Below are 22,764 nucleotides of genomic sequence, written 5' to 3'. Positions count from 1 at the left end.
AAAAATTAGAGAACTAAAATGTTGCATTACTATACAGAATGGGTGCTATAAAACCCAGAAGTTTCAAAGCTCTGAATTTGGTAGGAGTAAGCTGAGCACCAAAGAACTGATGCTTTTGAACTGTGGTGTTGGAGAAGACTCTTGAGAGTCCCTTGGACTGCAAGGAGATCTAACCAGTCCATTCTGAAGGAGATCAGCCCTGGGATTTCTTTGGAAGGAATGATGCTAAAGCTGAAACTCCAGTACTTTGGCCACCTCATGCGAAGAGTTGACTCATTGGAAAAGACTCTGATGCTGGGAGGGATTGAGGGCAGGAGGAGAAGGGGATGACAGAGGATGAGATGGCTGGATGGCATCACTGACTCGATGAATGTGAGTCTGAGTGAACTCCGGGAGATGGTGATGGACAGGGAGGCCTGGCGTGCTGCGATTCATGGGGTCGCAAAGAGTCAGACACGACTGAGTGACTGAACTGAACTGATCTGAACCTGAGAGGAAAAAATTATTTTGTATTCAATTTAGTGTCCACAGGGTAAAACCATGGTTTGCAGGTAGCTCACATGTTACTGAAATTTCTCTTGTTTTTCCTTATAGAAAAGATATTGTATATAACATGGTAAACAACACACTAAAAAGCATTTCTCCAGAAAATACATCCTGTATTGAGGCTACTTTTTTTAAACTATATTTTTATCTCTTTAAGGGCTTTATGACAAAGCGTAAAATATAGTACAATTCAGTGAAAGCAATTCTGCCAGGGCAAATATGATGCAGTCCAGGTGTTTAGCTCCCATATGTAATTTAGGAATATATATATATATATATTTTGTGTGTGTGTGTGTGTATACACATATACAAATGCACACATATGTATATATACACATGTCTATATACATGTATGTATATATGTGTTATTAGTCTCTCAGTCGTGTCTGACTCTGCGACCCCATAGACTGTAGCCCACCAGGCTCCTCTGTCCACGGGGATTCTCTAGGCAAGGAGACTGGAGTGGGTTGCCACACTTTCCTCCTGGGGTTCTTCCCAACCCAGGGATCTAACCCAGGTTGCCCTCATTGCAGGTAGATTCTTTATCATCTGAGTCATTAGGGAAGCCCATGTATATCTGTAGATTAGGTTCACTTTAAGTGACAATTTAAAAGTTTTTAAATATATACATACCTGTATATGTATATATTAAAAAAATTTAGCTTGTTATTTAAAGTGCACCTTTTGATGAGTTTTGACAAATTTGTATACTCCTATATGCTTGTATTCACCACAAGCATTTCTGTCTCCCCCCAAATTCTTGGGTCCTGAGTCTCCCTCACACCATCTAAACCACCGATGATGTCCTTTCCATCTCTAAAGGTTTAGGTTGGTTTCCAGAGTTTCATGTAAATAGAACCATCAGTATGGACTGTTTTGTGTCTGACTGTCTTTGCTCAGTGTAGAGCTTTGGAGACTCATCCATGCTGTGTGTATCACCAGTTTGTTCATTTTCTATTTGCTGTCTAGTATTTCATTGTATAAGTAGGCCATATTTTAAAGTCCAGGAGAAGTTTCTTTACATAAACTGTCATTGACCTGATCCATTTGGACTGAACATTTTTAATAGAGTTTTATTGCGACCTCATGGACTGCAGTCCACCAGGCTCATCCGTCCATGAAATTTTCCAGGCAAGAATACCGTAGTGGGTTGCCATTTCCTTCTCCAGGGGAGAATCCCTGATCCAGGGATTGAACCCAGGCTTCCAGCATTTCAGGCAGACTCTTTACCATCTGAGCCACCAGGGCAGCCCCTAATATTATTAATATCAGTTCCCCAATAGAATGCTTTGCTTATGCAGTATATTCAAATGCTAGTGTAGCAAGATATTAAAGTTCATTGGTCATTATTAGCTAAAGCCTGCAGAAAATATATGAACTAGATGGCAAAAAATCCCACATTTCAAACTGAGGTGCAAATCTACCTGAATGGAACTTATAAAGTTAGGTGATCAAGAATTGTTTTTTCCAATTTTATTTCACTGTGACCTCAGTTATCTGAAAGATGTTGGAGAGATGAAGAGAGTGGTTGGGAATTCGAGCTGCTGCTTGTTCAAGAGTGGTGTTTGGTAGTCCTGGGGACTCATGGGGCAGTGGAGTTGAAAATTCTCCCTTCTCTTTATGCCAAGTGAAACTTCAAGGGCTTCCAGGAGGCCACTTGGAGAACTTGAATTTTTGCTCCTGGAGTCTGTCAAGATGCAGAGTCTGGTACTGGACTTATACCAGGAGGTCTAAAAGTGAAGGGAGTGGCCTTCCTGAAACAGTAGAGGGTGGTAGCTGCATTTTAGAAGTACTTGTGCTATGCTTTTAGCAATGATGAGGTTTCTGAGGATCAAAAGTACGTGTGTATGTGTTATCAGTGCGGGGAGGAGGGATGGAGGGAAGGGTGGAGAGAAAGAGAGAGAGACAGAAAGGATGGCAGAGAGAAGAAGGGAGAAAGAAGGAGAGGGAAAGGCAGAGGGAGAGGGAGCATCTGAGACCATATTAAAGGGATATTGTCCAGTCAGCGTGCCTGGAAAGATGCTAGAACACCAAGAATCAATAAAGGAGAATATATGGGAAAATTTCTACATACAACCAGAGGTTGAAAGAAGGTGTATTTTTCATATTAGGGAATGTAGGAAAATTGCAACACTTGATTAAGGGGGCTTCTCCACAGAATCCATGAAAGCATCCCAAGAGAAAGATCAACTTGAAAATCTCTTAAGTCCAGAGAGCCCTGATATGAGCATATGGCATGCCAGTCAAATGTCTTGACTCCAGACCTGCCTCCAAACCTCTTGCACAGCCCCTGTCTTCAGAAGCAACCTGGTAAATAGGAGAAGAAGATGCATAGAAGCAGAGAAGTAGAAAATAAACCAAACACAAACCTTTAAAGCATGTCTAGGCTGGAAAAGGGCAGACATTTTAACTCCAAATGAAGCCTAGATTTTGTTTATTTTATTCTCACACCTTTGGATGAGGAACTGCTAAGTGGTGACTGCTTTCTGATTTAGAAACAGCATCCATGGAGCAATTATGACATAGGCCTGTATGTATGAAAAGAAAAAGGGGGAAGAAAAGGATAACACTTTTTTTCCCTCTGATTGCATTCCTGTAGGCCTAACTTGTTCAAAATTTGTATCATTTATATATAATTATATTGTATCTAACAAATCTTTGCAATTTATTTTCTAAAATAGAGCTTCCTGGACAAAACATAAAATGACTAACAATTGCCAGCCACCTGTGTGTTACTAGTGTGAAATCATTGTTATGATCTGTTTAAAAAATTTTTGTTTTATATTGGAGTATATTTGATTAGCAACAACATATTAGTTACAGGTGTACAACAAACTGATTCAGTTATACCCATGTAAGTATCCATTCCTTTTCCAATTCTTTTCCTGTTTATTGTAGAATATTGAGTTGAGTTCCCAGTAGGTCCTCCTTGGTTATCGATTTTAATACAGTAGTGTGTACATGTCCCCACATCACCATACCCACATAATTGTTAACCGCCATGCCATCACCAGTGGGTTATTCACAGGCTGGTGGTTCTGTTTTCATAAATGTGTGTGTGTGTGTGTGTATGTGTGTGTGTGTGTGCGTGCGCACGCGCGCTAAGTTGCTTCAGTTGTGTGTGACTCTTTGCAATCCTAGGGGCTGTAGCCCACCAGGCTCCTCTGTCCATGGGATTCTCCAGGCAAGAATACGGGAGTGGGTTGCCGTTTCCTCCTCCAGGGGATCTTCCTGACCCAGGGACTGAACCCAAGTCTCCTGCGGCTCCTGCATTACAGGTGGCTTCTTTACCACTGAGCCGCTGGGTAGTATGTGTATGTCACCACCCCACCAAATCCACCTATTTTCATATACCACACAGTGCAGCAAATAATGATTTAAATTTTAAAAGAGACTTAGTTTATGAAATGGACAGTTTTGAAAATAAGATCTCTTTTAGGAGACTTTGCAGTTTGAAATGTCTCAGCCTCCTAGATATGTAACCTTCTGTTGTATCTAGAGTTGTTTTCTGGATGCATGACCTTGAGCTGATTGTCCAGAAGTATCAGCTCACTGATACACACTGGCTGGTAGAGAGTATTTACAATGGGAACAGGTGGTTCTAGGTAAACAGCTGGGATACTTGCTCGAAGTGGGTGGATAAATTGTGGCTCATGTAATTTGGAGCAGAACCCCAAGCAGCATCCTCCATTCTAAGTCACTCAGTCATGTCCGAGTCTGTGCGATCCCATGGATTGTAGCTGTCCAGGCTCTGTCTATGGAATTCTCCAAGTAAGAATACTGAAGTGGATCCCCTCCTCTAGGGGATCTTCCTGACTCAGGGATCGAACTCGTGTCTCTTACATCTCTTGCATTGACAGACAAGTTCTTTACCACTGTCACCACCTGGCACCAAGCAGTAGTTGACTTCATTTCATGGCAAGAATAAAGCGGCAAGAGGTAGGTGAGCTACCAGGTCCTTGGTCGAATGAAGTGCCCAGTCACAATGAAGTCAGGAGATAACTTGGTCCAGGCCGACATGGAGCTGATTGTTGCCCACCTTGCATACTCTGGACACCACGAGTGAAGGAGAAGAAGTAGTTGCAGAAACCACCTATTATATGTGGGGAATTAAGATTTCATCTTTGTCATGTCACCAGTATTGCTTTTGCCAAACTCATTCATAACCTTTGGGTGGAAGAAGTCAGTGATTTACTCTCAGACCTTGTGTTACTGTCTTATTTTCATACCTAAATGCATATGATCCTTCCCTCCTTGAAACATTTTGTTCACCGTTCTTCTCTGGCACACTTTCAGGGTCCTCCTTCTATCTCAGTGGTCTTTCCTCCTCTGTCTCCTATATTGTTTTAGAACAGTTTTTATTGGATTAAAAAAATATTTTATTTGGAGGTTACTTACTTTACAATATTGTATTGGTTTTGCCATACATCAACATTATATTGCAATGGCATAGGTCTCCATCTGCATGTTTATTTTATTCTCTAACCAAATATATTCTCTAGGCAGTTTTGACCAACCCATGCTTTTAAATACTGTGTATTCACTGACGGGCATCCCAGCATATCTTTATCCTTGACCTTTCCTTAGATTCTCCTTTCATATCCAACTGCTTATTCGACATGCCACCTGGATGGAGTTTACCTTCAAACCTGCTCTTCACCATGTGTCCTTTTATTAGTAAATGGTAACTTTAATCTTAGTGCTCAGAGTGGAAAAATAAATGTAAGGTCATTCTGGCATCCTCTTTTTCTCTGATGTTCTATATCTGTTACAGGCTGAATCATGTCCTTGCAAAATTCATCTTTTGAAGCCCTAATCCATTGGTACCTTGAAATGTGACTATATTTGGGGATAGAGTCTTCTTTAAAGAGGTAATTAAGGTAAAAAGAGGCCATGTGGATGGGTTCTAATTTAACATGATTGGGATCCCTACAAGAATGGGAGATTAGGGCACAGTCACTCACAGAGGAAAGGCTGTATGAAGACACAGAGATGACCATCATCTACAAGCCAAGAAGAGAGATTTCAGAAGAAATGAGTCCTGCTGACACCTTAATCTTGGACTTTCAGCCTCCAGAACTATGAGAAATAAATGTCTGTTATTTAAACCACCTGATGTGTGGTATTTTGTTGTGGCAGCCTTGCAAAACTAATATGATATCTAATCCATCAGCAAATTCTCTTGATTTTAATTGAAAACATATAACCCAAATCTGATCATTTTCTACCACCTCCTATGTTCCTCTCATTCTGATGTCACTACAACTTTTTTTGGATGACTTGAATACCATCTCAACTGAAACCCTACTTTCTTCCCCTTCTAAATTATTTCTGTCCAGCAGCCAGAGTTGTTCATCAAAAACTTCTCATGGCTTCCTAGAATAAAATAAAAAATTCTTACCCTGAATTAGCAAGGAGATCAAACAGTTAATCCTAAAGGAAGTCAACCCTGAATATTCATTGGAGGGGCAATGCTGAAGCTGAAGCTCCAATACTTTGGCCACCTGAGAGAAAGAACTGACTCATTGGAAATGACCTTGATGCTGGGAAAGATTGAAGGCAGGAGGAGAAGGGGATGACGGAGGATGAGATGGTTGGATGGCATCACTGACTCAATGGACGTGAGTTTGAGCAAATTCCGGGAGATGATGAAGGACCAGGCGGCCTGGTGTGGTGCGGTTCATGGGGTTGCAGTCAATCAGACACGACTGAGCAACTGAACAACAACAATGTGATTTGTCCCCACTTCTTCCCCTCCTGACTCAGGTATCTTTCACCACTCTCTTTGTGGCTGACTCCTCCTTCCTCTTACTTGAGTACTCACTTTATCTTTCATATGTCTGCCTGGAGATACACAGAACTTTCCTCTCTTACTTTCTGCAAGTCTTTGCCCAAATATTGTCTCATCAAAGGGAAATTCCTGATTAAACCACAATAAAATGGCATTTCCATTCCATTCATTCTCAATCTCTTTTCATATTTTATTTTTCTTTGTTGCACCTATCAAATTAAATATGTATTATTAATTTTAGTCTGACCTCTAGAATGTATACTCCAATATCGGCAATAATTTTATTTTTTTAACTGCTTCATTGTTGACCCTTATCATAGTACCTGGCGCTTACCAGTGCTCAAAAAATATTTGCTACTAACTGAATTAATGTCTACTGCTGAACTTACTATAAGATTGACTCAGGAAAGGAAAGGAATAATGGTATATTGAAGCCATTGGTACCAGTACTTGGGACAAATTGCAAAAAAAAAAAAGGAATGCCGTTGAATTGTAAACATGTTTTTCTTTTTCTTTTTTTTTTTTAAATTGGAGGTTAATTACTTTACAATATTGTATTGGTTTTGCCATACATCAACATGAATCCACCACAGGTGTACACGTGTTATCCTGAACCCCCCTCCCTCCTCCCTCCCCGTACCATCCCTCTGGGTCGTCCCAGTGCACCAGCCCCAAGCATCCAGTATCATGCATCGAACCTGGACTGGCGACTCGTTTCATATATGATATTATACATGTAAACATGGTTTTGATAGGCTAAACAAATCTTCAAAATTGAACAGTTCAAAGTGGTTATCCAAATAACTATTTGCTTGTTCCTACAGAATATCTGGAGAAGGCTACTGATACATTAATGCAATACTTATGGTTGATTTGCCAAAGATAGTAATTTTGGAGGGATTGTTCTAGTTTCTGCACCCACGTGTTTCTTTTTCCTTTTTGTTTATTCTGCTTACTTATTTTCTCTTCCTTCTATCTCAGTACAGTGAAATTTGATCTATGAGACCCTAGAAAAGAGAATAAGGGTCAGTATATGGGGAAAAAATTTCCATGTCAATTTTTTTTTTCAATGCCATTCTCCCAAATCATCCCACGCTCTCCCTCCATGTCAAATTTATAAAATGTTTTGTAGAAGTTGGAGCTTCCTAGGGCTATCTAGAAGGTGGTATAGTCTGTTAGTGTTAATGTTACGGTAGGAGGAACATTGGTGGGAGTGTTGCAGAGATGGACAAAAGGACTGGAGTTTTATTTCAGATGGCCTTAGGTTAACTGACTTTTTACCAGCCTGTTTAGGGGAAAGGGTACAGAAAAGATACCAAAAACAATATATCCATTAACACTGATGGAAGACAGTACAGTCATATGGCCATTTATTTATAGTCATTCTTTTTTCTCTGTTAGAAAATCACAGACCAATTTAGTGACTAAATTTAATAAGTGAGCAGTAGTGATGGCATGACATCAATGCTATCAGTGATTTCAAGGTTTTGTGTAAGTTTGATGCATGAAGCACAGGACCCAAAGCCAGTACTCTGAGACAACCTAGGGTGGGGAGGGAAGGGGGGGTTCAGATTGGGGGGGGGGAACACATGTTTTACCTATGGCTGATTCTTGTTGATGTATGGCAAAAACCATCACAATACTGTAAAGTAATTATCCTCCAATTAAAATAAATACATTTATAAAAAAACTGAAAAAATTATGCATACATGATAAATATCTAGTCTTGAAAATTAGTATATTTAAGTTAAATGACACATAAATAACTAGAATTAGCCTTTGGGTGCCCTGGATCTTTCTTCCAGGCAGTGAAAGGTTTATTTTATTTTTTCTTTCCTCCCTTTTTTTTTTTTTTTGATAATTTAAGAGCAAGGGATCTAAAATCAGACCGATGTTAGTTCAAGTCGTGGCTCTAACACTTACCAGCCATAGGAGAATTTTCGTTAATTTCCACGAAACTGAGATTGTTATTTATAAATGGAGTCTAACAATAGTATACATTCCAACTTATTCTATAGAGTCATATTGAGAATTATTTGTAGCAAAATATGTGAAGCATTTAGCATAAAGGCTAACTCATAGCAAGTGCTCAGTATAATTTAGAATAAGCAGTGCATAGAGTAATAACAACTAAAGAAATGTAATTATTGTGTTTGTACTAATTGTTCTCATGAGAACAGATATGAAAGGTGTGAGTCTATTATTAATACTTTATGTTGCAGGTGGGTCAGCCTCCCTATGAAAGTGCATCAGCCTTGGCAGTCTCTGTGTCCCTATCTCAGGCTCCATTTTCATTTGCCGTGTAAATTACAGGATAACACAGAACAAGATCAACCCTGGTATAATAAACTGGGAAATCTGCATAGCCTGCTGGGGTGGCTGTGTCCTCACTATTGGAGAAGAAAATGTATTCAGTATTGTCCAAGCCCTTTTGTGCTTGCATTTCCATATTGATTAAACCTCACCATTCCTCACTTCTTCAAATTGCTCTCTTGCACCTCATCTCCTTATTGCCTTGCCATCTGTTTAATGTGTTTCTTGCTGGCCTGATGATCTAATTTTCACTTTTCTTTGCGTGTTTTCCATGATCAGTCAAGTAAAAATAAAAATGATAAATGAGCATCTCGATTTCTGATTCTTTGCATAATGTTGTCTAATTCACAGTATCCCTATCAAATGGGTGTTACAGATGTTTCTACCTGATAAACAAAGAAACTGTCCCCTGACCTTAAAACTGCCAAGGGGAAGAACTGGGATTTGAGCTCTAGGTCCACTACTTTTACCTCGAGTCTACTTTTTCCAGTGCTTATAGGTAATACTATGTGCTAAATGACATGGAAAAAGTTGAACTCAGTAAAGCAAGGACCCTGCCTACAGAGAGCTTACAGTCTAGATCAGAAATCTGCCTATAGGGAATAGAAATGAATGCAGTTGTTCATGGACAAGTCACAGCAGATGGTGGGAAATAAGATTAATCAGAGAATGCATTTTTTTCTTTTAAAAAGGACTGTTGTTATTTTGTATCCTTCAGGGAAGCTTGTCCTTCACTGTCGCCTTCAGAATTGTTAAGAGAAACAGAAAATCTAAATTTTTGTGTGTTGTCTCTTACTTCTAGGTGTTAGAAACTAAAAGGACAATAATAAGCCCCCAAAGTTATATATATATATCCACACACACACACACACACACACACAGAATGAGTAGAGATTGCTTTCATTCCACGAAGATGTCTGCCGAACTGATTCCTTTTCTTGTTCTGCAGCACTGACTTCTGGAATGTTATCAGATCAGTCTTGATTAAGCTTGATATTTGGGAGCTTGGCTCTTTATTGTATAACCCAAGTTTATGCTGTGAATTGCAGAGCTTTGTGACTGATGGGTGCTGCAGACCAAGACGAGGTTGCCTTGGGTCCATATGCAGATTAGTTGATGTGTAAAGGTGACTGCTATGCTTTCAAGGGTTCTGAGGTGATTCTTGCTCATACAGATGTTGTCTGCAACTGAGAGGCTTTGGGATCTGTATATTTTGTGTTGGAGACTCTGGCTAATTTTCTGCGATGCTGATTTTATTTTATACAATTTAAATAAGTAAATCATGTTTGATTTAACCTTTATTTTTCAATATTGGGTATTTCTGCCAATTTTTATTCATTATTGGCATTTGTCAATAGATTGGTTTTTCTGGGTTCCAGAAAAAATGAAATGGACTTGCTCCAGTCTGCAGACTGAGGACTGTAGACCTCTGGTGTAGGTCCTAAACTAAAATGTGCTTATTAGACACAAGAACTGATGATCCAGAGTTCCAGGAAAAAACAGAAGAGAGACAAGTGATTTCAGCAGTTCTTTGGGAAGATTTCTAATGTGAGCTTGTTGGGAGCAACATGGACCTGGTCACAAAGTATGCCAGAGTCAAGATGGGTAGACCTTAGAAGGGCATTCCAACTATGGAGGAAACACAGAAAGATTTAAAGGTAGAAAATAATTAACAAAGTGTGCTGTAGGAATCCAAAATGAAAGCAGTCTAAATACATGAAATTTCCTAGAAAGGATTACTGAATGATAAGGGTCAAGAGCTTTAGATTATATCCAGTAATGGTGGGAAGGACTTTGATTTTCTTAAAAATTTTTGATTCTATTAATATTTCTATTTCTTTGATGTACATACAAGTTAGTTTCAGGCACTTGGAATATTATGATGAATTATAAACCCCCTTTCTTTCCTCAGGGTGTGTACAGTTTGATGAATGAGATAGCCATGGGTCACATATAAGCATGCACCTAAACACAGTATTAAATTGTGTTGAATGCATGTAACAATAGGAGGGCCTAGGAGCATCTGTAAAAATGGAAATGAATTCTTGGGTGTTTGAGATAAGATTTGAAAGATGAGTGAGGTTAACCTGGAGACGGGGAAGACAAAACTGTGTATCAAGGCCTGGAGGAGAAAGAAGTGTGGCTCTTGAGGATAAGAAGGAAGACCAGTGTCACTAACACAGAGAGACGGGAAGACTGGCACAAAATGAAAGACTGGCCGAGACAGGAAGGCTCTAAATGATTCTGGTCTTTATTCTAAGATTAATGGAAAGCCACTAAGTTGTTTAAAGTGGGGAGATGGCATAGTTCCATCTGGATTTCTAAGAGGTAACTAGCTGGAGGAGCTAGGAATCCTTGGACCCTTTGGCCTAATCAATCTTTTTTCCTCCTAAGGAAGCATGGAAATCATAAGCACAAAGAAGACCAAGGAAAGTAAAGTGAAATTTAGTTAATATTTGGACTACATTGGGCATCTGTGTTGTGGCACTTCGGCATCCTCTCAGCCACACCTCTTACCCTGGTACCTTGAGGTTTTATTGACCAGACTTTTGCAGGTGAAATGGGTCAGCTCAGGCCTGAACCTGTGTCTTTCACTTGCTTCTGTGACAGCCTAGAGTCTCTTTTGCATCCAATTTGCACATGCGAATTGGAATTGTGGGGAGCTACTGCCATTGGGGCTACCCTTGACCATGCTGGGTATGGGCAATAGATAAATGCTTCCCATTAGTCTACTGGGGCAGACAAGTCACACAGTTCTGTAACAGTTTTCCAGGGAAGGATTCTTTTTTGTTTGTTCATATATTTGTTTTGCTTCAGGTTTATTGAGGTATGATTGACAAGAATTCTGTATATTTAGGTTGTAAAAATGTAATATTTTTTATTAGAATATAGTTGCTTTATATTCCTGTGTCAATTTCAGCTATACAATGTAATTTTAAAAGGTGCACAATATGATTTATTGTGCGTATACATTGTAATGCAGTGTGTCACAATGATTACTAGAATCCAGTTAATTAATATATCTATCACCTCACGTAGTAACTTTGTCTGTGTGTGTGTATGTATATGAGAACACTTAAGATCTACTGTCTTAGCAAATTTCAATATACAATATTTTTAATAGTAATCACCAATCTCTACATTGGCTCTCCAGAACTTATTCATCTTATAACTGAGAACTTATACTCTCTGAGTGTGAGTCCTCTTCCCTATTTTCCCTATCCCCAGCCTGTGGCAACTACTGTTCTACTCTCTGCCTCTATGAGTTGGACATCCTTGAGATTTCATGTATAAATTAGATCATATAATATTTGTTTTTGTGATTGGCTTATTTCACTTGGCAAAATGTCCTCTAGGTTCATTCATGTTATCACAAATGGCAGGATATGCTTAGTTCTTAAGGATGAATAATATTCACTTATATAGCTACATCAGTCTATATACTACATTTTCTTTATCCATTCATCTATCTGTGGACACTTAGGTTGTTTCTCTGTCACTTAACTCCTCTTTGTTTTTTTTGTTTTGTTTTGTTTTTGAGATGGCCTTTCTTTCCTCATGATACTAGTCAGGCAAATGTGGTCACTGACATGGATTTCTTGTTGCTCCAGTATCAACTTTTCCATTTAGACTGTATTCTGTGACCATGATGAAATTAACTTAAAAATCAGTAACAATTTAAGTAAAAATCCCCAAACAGGTAGAGGTTTAAAAACACCTTACTATATTAATCCAAAGTCAAAGAAGAAATCCTAAGTAAAATTAGAAGATACTTAGAACTGAACAGTAACAATAGTACTTGTGGATACAATCAAAATATTACTTTGAGGAAAATTTTTATCCATAAATGTTTATATTAACCTAGGAAGAAAAACTGAAAAATTTAATCAAGCATTCAATTGAAGACATTTATAAAAGCATAACAGATCAATCCCCCAAAAGTAAAGTAATAAAAACAAAAATAGAAGTTAAGGTAATGAAAAAACAAAGAAATTTAAAGAGGATAAGCAAAGCCAAAGATTGGTTCTTTGAAAAGGTTTACAAAAAGTTACACAACCCTATGGTAAATTTGGTTATGAAAAATGTACACTTTCGGGTCATAGAATATACATTCATGCAGAATGAGTAAATATTACCAACAATTTTCTAATTTATATCCTTCTCAGTAGTGTGAAAGCATTTGTCAACAGCCTCACCTTCTACATCTTATTGACAAAATCAACACGATTTATTAGAATTAACATAGGTTTTGGAGGCAGGAGGGCTTCCCTGGTGGCTCAGAGGTTAGAGTGTCTGCCTGCAAGGCGGGAGACCCTGGTTCAATCCCTGGGTTGGGAAGATCCCCTGGAGAAGGAAATGGCAACCCACTCCAGTATTCTTGCCTGGAGAATCCCATGGACGAAGGAGCCTGGTAGGTTACAGTCCATGGGGTCGCAGAGTCCAACACGACTAAGCGACTTCACTTCACTTTCACTTCACTTTGGAGGCAGGTAGATCTGAGTTCAGATACTGGCTCTGGCATTTATGAGCTCTGTGATTTACTTGAGTCTTTTTACTTTTCCTAAGCTTCAGATTCCTTACTTGGAAAATTAAATGATATTTGTCTAACCTGAAGATTATTGGAAAATTAAAATGAGATATCTGCATAAGGAGATAATATAGTTCCTCTTACATTTTGATTAATGAAGAGGAGCTATTGTTTTATGATGATGATGTTCATGTTTTAGTGCTAAGATTAGATTAACTTTCTTTTCCAGCTCAGTTTTACCTTGTATACCTTTTAAATCCTATCAACATGAAGCTCGATGCCTTACCCAGAAAATGTTCAGTAAATATTTACTAAATGAAGGGATGAATAAATGTTATTTTTAATACATTTTTGGTGCCATTTAACTTGCATACCAATATGATAGGCAGATTTACCTTTGGCCTTTATTATTCTATTAATCTACTTGTCAAGAACCCTTCAATTAAACTGTATGAAACTGATATTTTTGCACATGAAAAGGTTTAAAATCAGCAACTTCATATGGCTCAACCTAATGCCCTGGAGTATTTGTCTACAGCTGTTCTTTCTTGGTTTATATTAATTTTTGCTTTCTTGCTCTTTAGGGAATATCTGCTTAGAAGTTTTCTTGAACTTTTAGGAACATTACAATTCTTTTGCAGTTTGCTAAGGATTCTGGCATAGATGGAAAAAAAATTTTTTTTCTAGTACCACAGCCTATTAAGTAGCATACTGTTGAAGTCATTACCAGTGATCTAGGGTCAGGTAGAACTGGATTTCAACTCTGGTGCCGATATTAACTGGGGCTTCCCAGGTGGCTCAGTGGTAAAGAATTCACCAGCCAATGAAGGGGACATAGGGTATGCGAGTTCGATCCCTGGGTGGGGAAGATCCCCTTAAGGTGGAAATGACAACCAGCTCCAGTATTTTTGCCTGGCAAATTCCACGGACAGAGGAGCCTGGTGGGCCGCAATCCATGAGGTTGCAAAGAGTCTGAAACAACTGAGTGACTGAGCATGTTTGCATACAGATACTAACCAGCTGAACAATGAACTTGGGCATGTTAATTCACCTTTCTGAGTTTCATTCATTTTCCTCATCTCAACATGAAAGAGCTTGAGCTGGAAAGATTATCCCTGAATTTTCTTCCACTTATAAATTTCTTTAAATCTAAATGTGAAGCATTTATTATTGTACGTACTCTTTACTGAGTCTGTTATTAATCAGACCCTGTGTAAGGTAGTGATGATAAGTATAGGAACATATCAGTAATTTGGTGTGAGGGTAAGTGTTTAACAGAATGGTGTAATTGAGGGGAGAATGGATAAAGCCAGAAATCTATCTTTATAACTCCTTGCTAATACCAGTAAGAAAAGCATGTATGTCTTGATTTTATTTTCCTAACCTATAAAGCTAGAATAACAATAATAGCTATTTTAATTATATCAGAGAACTATTATGAGCATCAGAATTGTTAGTGCTTGTATGAGGTCTTAATAGTCTCAAATAGTAACCTCCAATTTAAATAAATAAATTTATATATAAAAAAGTCTCAAATAGAAGTCCCAGGTTTGCTTATATCATAGGTCAGAAAAAGATAAGGAGACAAAAATTTAGGAAATTACACGGTATTAATGGTTTATTTACCTTTTAAAATACTTTCAATTTTACAACAGTTTTGGATTTATGGAAAACCTGTGAATTTGTACAGAAAATTCCCATAATACTCCACAACCAGTTTTCTCTATTATTGCATTTGCTACAATTGATGAACCAATATTGATATGTTGTAACTAATCTATACTTAGATTTCCTTCAGTTCAGTTCAGTCGCTCAGTCATGTCCGACTCTGCGACCCCTTGAATAGCAGCACGCCAGGCCTCCCTGTCCATCACCATCTCCATCTCCCGGAGTTCACTCAAACTCACGTCCATCAAGTCGGTGATGCCATCCAGCCCTCTCATCCTCTGTCATCCCCTTTTCCTCCTGCCCCCAGTCCCTCCCAGCATCAGAATCTTTTCCAATGAGTCAGCTCTTCACATGAGGTGGCCAAAGTACTGGAGTTTCAGCTTTAGCATCATTCCTTCCAAAGAACACCCAGGGCTAATCTCCTTTAGAATGGACTGGGTGGATCTCCTTAGAGTCCAAGGAGAAGACTCTCAAGAGTTTTCTCCAACACCACAGTTCAAAAGCATCAGTTGTTCAGTTTTTACCAAACGTCCTTTATATGATCCTGGATCCTACCCAGGATACCATACATTTTGTCATCAGCTCTCCCAGTCTCCTCTTGATTGTGACAGTTTCTCAGATTTCCCTTGCTTTTGATGACATTGGAAGTTTTGAGATGTACTTGTATTTTGCAGAATATCCATCAACTGAAATTTGCCAGATTTTTTTTCATAATTAGATCTGTGTGTATGTGTGTTTGTGTGTGTGTGTGTGTTAAGTTGCTTCAGTCGTGTCTGACTCTGTGCGACCTTATGAGCTGCAGCCTGCCAGGCTTCTGTGTCCATGGGATTCTCCAGGTAAGAACACTGGAGTGGCTTGCCATTTCCTTCTTCAGGGGATCTTCCCGACCCATGGATCGAACCTGGGTACCTTGCATTGCAGGCAAATTCTTCACCATCTGAGCCACTAGGGAAGCCCATAACTAGACCTAGTAGCTCTTATACTTGATTCTTGTGTTCCTTTGACATATCCACATGCTCGTGCAGGTGACTTTGTGTGTGTGTACATTGTTGAGCATTTATTGACACTACAAGATGCTCCAAGTTCATCTTGGGTATTTTCTCCCCACATTCTAGAATCAACAGTTTGTCTGGTTCCTTTTACTCAAGAATGATATTACAGTCCAAGAGCTGACAGCTAGATATGTCTCTGTTTTTAGAGTGTTGTTGCTTCTAGCTTCTTTAGCTGACATAGAAAGGAAATATATGTATAGTAACAAACATTATATATATATATATATATATTTAATGTCATATATGTATATCTAAAGACACAGCTGACACAGGAAGGAAATGTGTATAGTAACAGACTCATGTATGTATAAAACTATTTATACAGATGTATCTATGAATATTTATACACAGAGTCATGTGTATCTATATGAAGCTAAGCATGAGTTCATACCCATGTCTCCAGTTCTAATTTACTACCACACGGATAATTCTAGCCTCTTCTTTTGCTTATCTAAATTTCCATGGCACTAAGGAGCCTGGTTATTAAACCACCTGCATTCAATTCAGTATTCATCTATAGTGGTGTTAGAATTAGTGATCCATACTCTGTGAGAACACATTATCATCTAGAATATAATTCTCTCTCCATGTCTGGTGGCTTGGTAGTTCATTTCTTTTTGTTACTGAATAAAATTCAATTGTATAGATATACTATAGTTTGTTTACCCATTTACCTATTGAAGGATGTCTTGATTGCATCCATTTTTTGGCTATTATAGATAAAACAGCTGTAATTTTTTACATGCTGTATTTTGTGTGAACATGGTTTTGAGTCAGTTAGGTGGATGCCTAGGAGAATGGTGGCTGGATCATAGGTAAGACTGTGTTTAACTTTGTTAAAAAGCTAGAAAAATGTCTCCCAAAGTGGCTGAACAATTTTGCATTCTCACTAACAATGACTGAGAGCTCTGACTTCTCTGCATACTTACTAGCAATTGCAATTGTCAGTTTGTGAAAATTTTCAGGCATTTTAATAGGTGTGTAGTGATATCAAATTGTTATTTTAATTTGCACTTCCTTAATGATGACTGATGTAGAGCATTTTTTAAATGTGCTTATTTTTCATAGATTTATTTTCTTTGTTGAGGTAATTTTCAGGTCACTTGTCCATTTTACATGGGTTGTTTGCTCACATATTGCTGGGTTTTATAAGTTCTTTGTATATTTTGGAAGCCACTTCTTTATCAGATATGCATTTTGCCAATATTTTCTTCTTATCAATGGTTTATCTTTTGATTTTGTGTATATTTTTCAGAGAATTCTTAAATTGCAACTTAATAATTTTTTAATGGAGTGTGATTTTAATGTTAATATCTGAAGACTCATTGCCAAACCCACTTATCTAGACTTTCTCCTATGCTTTCATCTATAAATTTTACAGTTCTGAATTTTATGTACAGACTTGAGATTCATTTTAAGTTAGTTACTGTGAAAAGTGAAAGGTTTATGTCAAGATGTGTATAGTTTTGTTATTGTTCTTGTGAGATTTTGTTTATTTGTTGGACTTCCAATTGCTTCAGAACAAATTTTTGAAGACTACCTATATTGAATTACCTTTGATCCTATGTCAAGAATCAGATAATTCTTGACAGATAGTTCTGTGGGGTCTACTGCTAGGGATTCCCTGGCGGCTTGGATGGTAAAGAATCCATCTGCCGATGCAGGAGACATGGGTTCCATCCCTGGATCGGGAAGATGTCCTGGAGAAGGGAACGGATACCCACTTCAGTATTCTTGGCTGGAGAATCCCATGGGCATCTGCTTCTGGTGTCTTGATTCTGCACTATTGATCTATGTCTATTCTGCACCGTTGTCTATTCTTTGGCCAATATCACACTGTCTGATTACTGTAATTTTATAATGGTCTTAAAATCAGGGAGTATGAGTCCTCCACATTTTTTGTTCTTTAGCAGTGTTTTGGCAATTCTATATAGCTCGCTTTTATATAGTAACTTTAGAATTAGTTTGTAGATATCTATAAAAATAGCTTTCTGGGAGTCTGATTGTGATTTCATTGCCTCTACAGATTATTTTGGGAAGATTTGACATATAACAATATTGAGTTCCAATCCATGAACATGGACTATTTCTTCATTTATATAGATCTTTGATTTCTTTCATGAGTGTTTAGTTTTAACACTTAGATGATATTTATTTTATTAGATTTATAGCTAAGTATTTCTCTTTTTTTAAAGTAGTATTCTTTTTTAAATTTAAAGTCCCATTTTTTCATAACTGTTATATAGATGGGCAAATGACTTAAATATATTTCCCTTGTATCCTGCAAACTTGCTGTACTTGCTTAATTCTAAGAATTTATTTTGTCAGTTCTTTGGGATTTTCTATATAGGTAATGGTGTCACCTGTGAGCAAGGACTGTTTCATGTCTTCCTTCTCAGTTGTGTACATATTTAGTTCCCTTTTTGTCTTCTTATTTTATTGCACTAGTTAGGACTTCCAATACAGTGTCAAGTGAGAATGGTGAGAGAGTACCCTGTCCTTTTGCCATTCACAGTGGGAAAAGATCCTTTAGCTCACTGCTAAATATAATTTTAGCTGTAGAGTTGTTGTAGATACTCTTTATCAAGCAAAGAAGTTTCCTTCTTTTTTTTGTTTAAAAACTTTTAGAAAAGAATCCCACTTATTAAAGCATATAATTCCTTTTTGTATTTTATTGTAATTTATTTGCTTATACTTTGTTGAGGGTTTTAACATCTATGTTCATGAGAGATATTAGTCTGTAGTTTTATGATATTTTTCAATGTCTTTCCTTCGTTTAGCATTAGAGTAATGCTGGCTTCAAAGAATGAATTCGAAAATATTCTCTCTTCTTCTATTTTCTGAAAGATATTGTGCGGAGTTGCTAGCATCCTTTTCCTTAAATGTGTGGCAGAATTCATCAGTGAACTATCTGTGATGGTGATTGGCATTTTCTTTTTTGGAGACTTTATAATTCATTTAATTTATTTAATAATTGTAAACTATTCAGATTATTTCTGCATGAATGATTTTCAGTAGTTTGTGTCTTTCAAATAATTTGTTCAGTGTTCCAAGCTACCAAATCTATGTTGATAGGTTTGTTCATAGAATTCCTTCTTTCAGAATCCTTTAAATGTCAATAGAATTAGTAGTAATATCCCTCTTTTATTTCTAATATTGATGATTTGTCTTTTCTCTCCCTCTCTCTCTGGTTAGCATGGCTAGAGGTTTATTAATTTGCATCTTTTCAAAGTACTAATTTTGCTTCTATTCCCCCCCCAACCCTTTTCATTTTCATTTAGCTATTTATTTATTTATTTACTATTTAGGCTTAATTTTTTATTCTGTATTTTCAGGTTGAAGTTCAGATAACTGAGTTTAGATCTTTCTCATTTGCTAATACGTATACATAAAGCTATGAATTGCCCTCTAAGCACAAATGTTGATGTTATCTTTTCATTTTAGTTTACTTAAATGTTAATAATTTCACTTCGTACTTATTTCACCCGCAGTTTATCAAAAATGTGCTGCTATATTTCTGTGTATTTCAGATTTGCTAGCTAATTTATTTTATTGATTTCTGTTTTAGTTCCATTATTGTTCAGAAAATAATTTATATGATTTTATTTCCTTAAGTGTTCCAAGGTGTGTTTCATGGTCCAGAGGGTAGTCTATTGTGGTGTGAATGTTCAATGTGAGCTTGAGAACAATGTGTATTTTGTTCTAGTTATATGAGTATTTCATGAATATAAATTAGATCAAATTGATTGTTTCTGTTCAAGCCAGCTGTAGTATTACTGCTTTTCTGCCTGCTTGATGTATCAATTACTGAGAGAAGGATGTTGAAGTATCCAACTGTAGTAGTAAATTTGTCTATTTTTCCTTTTGGTTCTATAGCATTTTTGATGCTCTGTTGTTAGGTACTTACATGGTTAGCACTTCAATGTCTTTTGGGTGATTAATCTTTCTATCATTACATAATGTGTCTATCCCTAATATTTTTCTTCATTTTCAGGCCTATGTTATCTGAAATTAATATAGGTGTTTCAGCTACCTTTTAATTAGCGTTAGCATAGTATGTCTCCTTACTCTATCTGAATCTTAACCATTTAAAGTACACAGAATCCAGGTAGGTCTTACTTTATTTTTTCCACTCTGATAATCTCTGTCTTTTAATTGGTTAATTTAGACCATTCATATTTAATTAGATTACTGATGTAGTTGATATCTACCATCTGTGTGGCTGCTTTATTTTTATTATGTTAATTCTTTCTAAAAAATTACTTTGCCTTTCTTTTCCCACCTTCTCTGGTTGCAGTTGAGCATTTTATAGAATTTCATTTTCTCTCTTCTCTTAGTATATGAATTATTCTTTTTAAAAGTCTTTTTCTTGGTATTTGCTATAGAGTTTGCAATATACATTTTTAACTAATGTAAGTTTACCTTTCAGTTCAGTTCAGTTCAGTTCAGTTGCTCAGTCGTGTCTGACTCTTTGCGACCCCATGAATCACAGCACGTCAGGCCTCCCTGTCCATCACCAACTCCCGGAGGTCACTCAAACTCACGTCCATCGAGTTGGTGATGCCATTCAGCCATCTCATCCTCTGTCATCCCCTTCTCCTCCTGCCCCCAATCCCTCCCAGCCATCAGAGTCTTTTCCAATGAGTCAACTCTTCGCATGAGGTGGCCAAAGTACTGGAGTTTCAGCTTTAGCATCATTCCTTCCAAAGAACACCCAGGGCTGATCTCTTTTAGAATGGACTTTTTGGATCTCTTTGCAGTGCAAGGGACTCTCAAGAGTCTTCTCCAACACCACAGTTCAAAAGCATCAATTCTTTGGCACTCAGCTTTCTTCACAGTCCAAGTCTCACACCCGTACATGACCACTGGAAATCCATAGCCTTGACTAGATGGATCTTTGTTGGCAAAGTAATGTCTCTGCTTTTGAATATACTATCTAGGTTGGTCATAACTTTCCTTCCAAGGAGTAAGCATCTTTTAATTTCATGGCTGCAGTGATTTTAATTTCACCATCTGCAGTGATTTTGGAGCCCCTAAAAATAAAGTCTGACACTGTTTCCCCTGTTTCCCCATCTATTTCTCATGAAGTGATGGGACCAGATGCCATGATCTTTGTTTTCTGAATGTTGAGCTTTAAGCCAACTTTTTCACTCTTCTCTTTTACTTTCATCAAGAGGCTTTTTAGTTCCTCTTCACTTTCTGCCATGAGGATGGTGTCATCTGCATATCTGAGGTTATTGATATTTCCTCCAGCAATCTTGATTCCAGCTTATGCTTCCTCCAGCCCAGCGTTTCTCATGATGTACTCTGCATGTAAGTTAAATAAGCAGGGTGACAATATACAGCCTTGACGTACTCCTTTTCCTATTTGGAACCAGTCTGTTGTTCCATGTCCAGTTCTAACTGTTGCTTCCTGACCTGCATATAGGTTTCTCAAGAGGCAGGTCAGGTGGTCTGGTATTCCCATCTCTTTCAGAATTTTCCACAGTTTATTGTGATCCAAACAGTCAAAGGCTTTGGCATAGTCAATAAAGCAAAAATAGATGTTTTTCTGGAACTCTTGCTTTTTTGATGATCCAGCAGATGTTGGCAATTTGATCTCTGGTTCCTCTGCCTTTTCTAAAACCAGCTTGAACATCTGGAAGTTCACGGTTCACGTACTGCTGAAGCCTGGCTTGGCTTTAAATAACATCATACCATATCATGTGAATAGTAGTGAAAGTAATTTGTGCAATGAGTTCTGAATTCCTCCTTCTCATGGTTTATGACAATACTGTCATTCATTTCACTTATTTGTGAATTACTGAGTAATTCATTGTTATTGTTTTTAGTTTTAACTGTTAACTGTAAGTTAAGAAAGGGAAAATAAAATACTTTATTTTACATTTATTCCTTGATTCTTTTCTTTCTTTATATGGACCTTAAATTATGGTCTATTTTATTTTCCTTTTCTCTGAAGTACTCTGTTTAACACTTCTCATGCAACAGGCATTCTGGTGATGGATTTCCTAATTTTTTTGCCTGAGAAAGCCATTCTCTTTCAATTTGAAGATTAAGCTTTGGATATTGAATTCTAGATTGAAATTTTTTTTTATACCACCTTCAATGTTTCACTTATCTCCTCTTGCTTGAATGGTTCCTTGTGAGAATTCTACTGTAATCCTTTTTATTGTTCCTCTATAAGTAGTTTTTCTGGTCCTCTCCCTGCTTTCTTTCAATATTTTCTCATTATTTTTGGTTTTCTGCAGTTGGAATATGATATGACTAAATATAGTTTTCACTGGCATTCTTTTATGCTTAGCGTTTTCTGAGCTTCCTGAATCTGTCATAGAATGTCTCAATGCTTTCCAAATTATCAGTAATTTTTTCTGCAAAAAGGATTCTGCTTTATCTCTTGCCCTTCTGGTATTCCAATTATATATAAACTACTTGAAGCTGTCTCATGAGTTTTGAATATCCTTTTTTTTTTATTTTTCTTTAATCCATTCTCTCTGTGCGTCTGTTGGAGAAGTTTCCATTGGCCTGTCTTCATGCTCACTCACTCTTTCTTCTGTCTTATCCAGTGTACTGATAAGATCATGAAAGGCATTCTTCACGTCTGTTGCACTGGTTTTGATTTGTTGAATATCTTGTTGGTTCTTTCTTATAGTTCTAATTTCTCTAATTGCATCACCTATCTAGACTTGTGTGTTTTCTCCCTTTTACATTTGACCTTCTAATATATTTATCATAGTTAAAATTCCCTGCCTGATTTTCTCAACATGTGTGTCCTATTTTTGATTCTAGTTCTGATGTTTGCTTTGTGTCATGTGTTTATGGATGCTTTGTAATTTTTTGTTGATAACCGTATGTTATGTACTGTGTAT

The sequence above is a fragment of the Ovis aries genome, unplaced genomic scaffold (genome assembly GCF_016772045.2).
Source record: "Ovis aries strain OAR_USU_Benz2616 breed Rambouillet unplaced genomic scaffold, ARS-UI_Ramb_v3.0 scaffold_83, whole genome shotgun sequence".
Lineage (NCBI taxonomy): Eukaryota > Metazoa > Chordata > Mammalia > Artiodactyla > Bovidae > Ovis > Ovis aries.
The sequence above is the reverse complement of the archived record's forward strand: the minus strand, read 5'-3'. Positions refer to the sequence as shown.